Here is a 5081-nt window from a genome sequence, read left to right as displayed (position 1 = left end):
TAATGTCCATAGTTCTTCTATGCATGTGAGATTATCCAGCTGCTCTTTGCTTACATTCAGTGTTCTCTTTTCCTTCCAGATTGGCATCCCCAAAATATTCTTCAAACAAGCCAGTCAGGCCAAAAGTCTTCTCTGGTTTTACATGATAAATCTGAACTTCTTTAAGCCAGATTTTCAGAGGTACTTAAAACTCACACTTCCATTTATTTCAGTTATGCTGAGATCCTACCACTATATTTACAAGGCTGAATACAGAATGTCTGTTACAGATATTTACCAAAAAAGTTCTCACCACCCTGAACTGGTGGGAGCTGAAGTATTTCCAAAACTCTGTGGCAATGGCAGGGAGCTGCAAGGGAGCAGGGGATGTGAGGGGGCCTGTGGCACCCCGCAATGGTAGTATTTTACCATCATTTTAATTAAACCAATAACAACAGTTAATCACATTAGACTATGCTACATTATCCAATTGTTTAACTAAACCATTTTCTCTGTCTCTATTTAAAAGCTCTTCATGTAGACAAGAGCTCGGTCTCAAATCAATGCACTGAAACTGAGACGCACAAAATTAATGACCACTACTAAAGTTTGTGTCCAAGTTCCTTAGAGTTGTTTCCTCTTTCCTCCTCCACTTCCTGTCACATTTGTCTATTTTTTTAGAAACAGTCTTGTTCTAATTTTGACATCAGCCCTTCAACACACACTACCAAATTCCTCATTCAAACCAGAGATGCAAGACCTCATTGTCAAGGGACTGCATGAGATGGCCCCTTTTCATTGAATCAAAAAAACTCTCATTTATTTAGTGAATGTCATACACAGCTGGCAGACAGATTGTCAGTCTTCTTCATCAGTCAGTGGATGAAGAAGTGAACTAGTGTGAAGATATTAGATAAAGCTATTCATTTGGCAAGTAAAATTCATCAGTGTTACAAGTAATTTGTTCAGTTCCTGGGTAAATTTTTCAAGGCAATGAAGAGTATGACAATTGCACCTTAGATTGTTAAGGAAGCTTTGCTGGAGGGTGGGGATTAAAGAACCAATAAGGATTCCTCAACATAGATGCTCTAATATTAGTCAAGGCATTTAAACACTATTACTGGTCTTATCCTTGTCTTCATTGTTAACTACTGGTACATACCACAGCTTTACTCACTGTGTTGGAAAGGGTACTCTTTTTCTGCACTTCCATCATGATGTTTAAAAGTCAGTGACATGTTGAGCACATATGGACATTTTACAAAGCTACAGGTGATATCCCTCACCATTACAATATTATCAAGGAAGGCCATGGGTATTCAGAGGAAGACTGTCACAAGCAGTCTTGTAATTTTCCTTTATCTTGTTTTTGAAATGTCAGTTAAAGCATATTGACACTTGCTTCAAACCATATTGACACCCCTTCCTTCACTGAACCTTTTCAACCATCAGGTGCTATTTAGTATCTGGAACAAAAAATAACCAGTTTTGTCACCTTCAACAAAGGTAAAAATTGTACTCTGCTCCTAAAATGACACCAGCACCAAAGGAAACATTTCTTCTAGGAACAATGCAGGTGGCAATACTGTCACTCTCTTGTAGGGTTTCTACCAGAGGGATGCAACTTGCCTGGTTCTATTCCATTCTGGGCAACTCACTATGTTCACTTTTGAAATTATTTTTGTTACCCGGCCCTTAATGAAGCAAAAGTCACAAGTAGCCTGCACTAGTTTGTCTCTCATCCAAAACATGGGCTTACAATATCTAATGGCCCCTACCTTGGGGACTGCTGGCTTCTGGAACTATTATATGGAAAAAGACATCAGAATTTTCCATTTAAAAAAATCTGAGTATTAGGTTTGACTACCTTGTAAAATGTGATAATCCTTAAAAGACCTAAACACCCAAAGGGTCTTCAGGAGAAGAAGACAGTGGCTTTGCACTCCAGGTGGGGGAAAGGGCATGAGGGATGATGCAAACAAAAGGATATATATATAGCGGGAGGCAGAGGTGTCAAACGAATTAAAAACAGAACTAAAAAGACCTCAAATGTGTTGTTGTGAACTGGGTAGATTTTAAGGAATTCACAGGGGAGCTGATACGATCAGAGTACACCAGGCAAATAACCTTAGCAGCAACATTTTGCAATGAAGTCATGGGATAAGGTGGGTGTCAGAAACAAGGCCAGAGGTGAGATGGTTGCAGTAGTGAAGGTACACAGAAAGAAAGATGATCTGTACAGACAGAGGAAAAAGTGGTAGCATTGAATTGACAGAGATAGGTCAAAAGTGGGAAAGCAGATTTGTGAAGTATTGGTGTAAATTTGTTATTTGACACTGTGTGATTATATGTTCTCACCAGAAAAGGGATATGTTACTTTACACCTGAGAAACACGTAGTAAAGCCTTTCTAAAGAGCTGATTGCTATATATATATATATATATATATAGGTGTTTGTATGTGAACAGCCTGTATCACCAAGATCAGAATGAACCTAAAAGCTGAACCTAATATTTGAAATGAAAGCTCTTCCCACTTGACCCTTTTTCTTTGAGAAAAAGAAAGGGCATTTTTACACATTCTCCAGAAGGGGGAGAAGGGCTTTTTAATCAGAGAAGCTCCCAAAGAACTCCTCAGGAGCCACTCCGGTTAAAACGCCTGTGGTGTCTTGTGTATTCAGCATCCCACACTTCAAATTGGTGGCAGGGGCACTTAAACTAAAGCTTATTTGACCAGCTTTAGTTAAAGTGCCCCCACTGCCATTTTGAAACATGGAGACACCGAATACATGCAGTACCACGGCTGTTGGAGCATTTCAATTAGAATGTGTTGGAGCAACCACTGGGCACATGTATAGGTACCCAAAAAGTTAAACATGAAAATGGAGCACAAATCAGTTTATTTTCAGTTATTCACTCTACCCGTTCAATTACTGCAGCTTTCAAAAAGTAGTAAACTGACTGAGAATCACTTCCTCCAGTTCAGGGGTTTAAAAATGTGGACCACAGACTGGATCTGGGCCACAGAGCCCCACAATCTGGCTCCTGGTGCTCCCCTGGGTCTGAGCAGGCAGGTAGGGCCTGGGATGTGCACCACATGTGGCTCCTACCCTGACCACTCTGGGACTGTACCACTTGGTGGGTACACATGGCATGGTGGTGTACACATGGTGAGTACACACAGAGCATCTAAAATGGGCGCTGTATAAGGCGCAGCCTGGCCAGGGGCCTATAACATGAATCCCAGACTGGCCAGAGTGGGTGCTGCCCCTACATGTGGTACCTGCCCTGGATGGACTGTGCACCATGCAGTGCCTGCTCTGGGATGTGCACCATACACGATGCCTGCCCCGGCAGCCCCAGGACTGTGCTGCACATGGCCCCTGTTCCAGACACTCTACGACCTGCACTGGATCCCAGATCAACTGGAGCAGGCACCATATGTAACACAGCTACCAGTGGGTATCACGTGAGGCCATGGCATGCAGCAGAGTGCCCGATCTGGCTAGACTGAGATCTGTGCTACATACCCCCAACTGGACTGCACTGCAGGCAGCAGCTGTTTTGGCTGCTCCAGGATCCACCCAGGACCTAGCACAGGTCTCAGACTGGCTGGAACAGGTGCCAGATCTGGCATGTTGTGGCAGGAAGGAGGGTAGGGTGTCCATGGGCTCTGTCTGGCCCACGGATTGGCCCTGTGCCACTCATCCAGCCCACAGATGCTGAATGAGTTTGACACCCCTGATCTACTTCTAGATTGTTTAGATACTTGGCATATCCTTTCATGCACTTGAAGAGACTAGTTTTGCAGAGAGAGAGACTACCGTGATCTATATACATCAGAGGTAGATAAAAAAAGTTGGCAAAAAGACAGCCAAAAGACCAATTTTTACTACTGAAAACTGATGTGTATTAACAGAGACCATAAGCTTCCAACCTCTCTTTCATCCTTTGTGGTCTAGAGCAGAATTTCCTGGCTTAAACATTTCAGAAAGCACTTTGAAAGGGTAAGTCCAATAACAAAGCAGCCCCAGGGAAATAACTCATTGCGCAATAGCTCGGTTTGTTCCTGGCTTAGATCACTAAGGATCTCACGCTACAGGGCGGAAAGGGCCTTTCTAGGGAAACCCTGACGGCCAACTGTCAAGTTTTACTGGCAGCAAAAAAAACCTACACTGAAATAATTCACCCAAATAAGGGATAAGAAATTAAAAACCTCTCTGAAGTCTCGCAGTGCCAGTTGTGTATTTTGCTCACAGTGAATACCACAGGTTCCTGGAGGCCATTCCTTAGGGAAGTGACTCTCAACAAGGTTGCCACAGCACCTTTGGGTGCCTTGAGGTCCCTTCACGGTTGCCACACAACATTAGCACTGTTGGGTGTGCAAACGTGATTCACAAGGTATACCCAGAGATTTCAAATAGGAATCCACAAGGTGAATAGTTTTCAGGCCTGTTGCAGCCTTGCTGAGTTCTCTGCAACAGAAGAATAGCTCTGCCATGTTTCTGTCACCAAAACACAAGGGAAAAGTAAGAGCTGCCACTTTCTGAAGGAAGGACACCTCGAGTCCGGCAAGGTGGTGCCGCAAGCCTAAAAGGATGAGAACAGCTGCCCTAGAAGGGGCCTGGTAGTCTCTCTGACACAGCTGAGCTATTCTGAAAACTTCAGCCATTCACAGAACACAGCCAGGCTTTCCAAGTCCTGGCAGCATCTGCGAAAGCTTCTCCAGTGGGTGCTGAAGGTGGAAGGAGGCCACGGTAAAAAGCAAATCTCAAAGTATGTATTTGAACACCACAGCAGAGAGGTAAAAGGTCAGTGCTGTAAAGTCCCTATCGCAGCCACCCCTGGGCAGCGCTTCCCAAGTGGGGGTCACACACGGCTCCCCTCCGCCCCTTGGCAATCTCCTGACTGACCAGGAAGACCCAGTACCCAAGGGGGCCAGGGGCCCGCGAGAGATGTTCAGGGCTCCCCCGGTCCATGGCCCCACCCTGCCCCAGGCCTGTCCCTGCGTCCCGGCTTCACAAGCGCAGGCGCCCCCAGCCCCGCCGCGCCCTGGGGCTGTCCGGACCCCGGGGGCGGGGGCGGGCTCCGCCGGGGGCGAGG

At 45.2% G+C, this 5081-nt stretch overlaps 1 long non-coding RNA gene across 1 annotated transcript in view; it reads left to right on the top strand.

Annotated features, from left to right (window-relative positions):
• Positions 1 to 4373: 4373 nt before the first annotated feature.
• LOC112552016 overlaps positions 4374 to 5081 on the top strand; it is a 38740-nt gene continuing 38032 nt past the window's right edge. Inside the window, exon 1 of the long non-coding RNA XR_003096375.1 lies at positions 4374 to 4754. This is a non-coding gene — a long non-coding RNA (uncharacterized LOC112552016). The remainder of the gene's footprint in view (positions 4755 to 5081) is intronic.

Source organism: Alligator sinensis, unplaced genomic scaffold (genome assembly GCF_000455745.1).
Source record: "Alligator sinensis unplaced genomic scaffold, ASM45574v1 scaffold173_2, whole genome shotgun sequence".
NCBI lineage: Eukaryota > Metazoa > Chordata > Crocodylia > Alligatoridae > Alligator > Alligator sinensis.
This window is presented reverse-complemented; position numbering and strand designations above follow the sequence as displayed.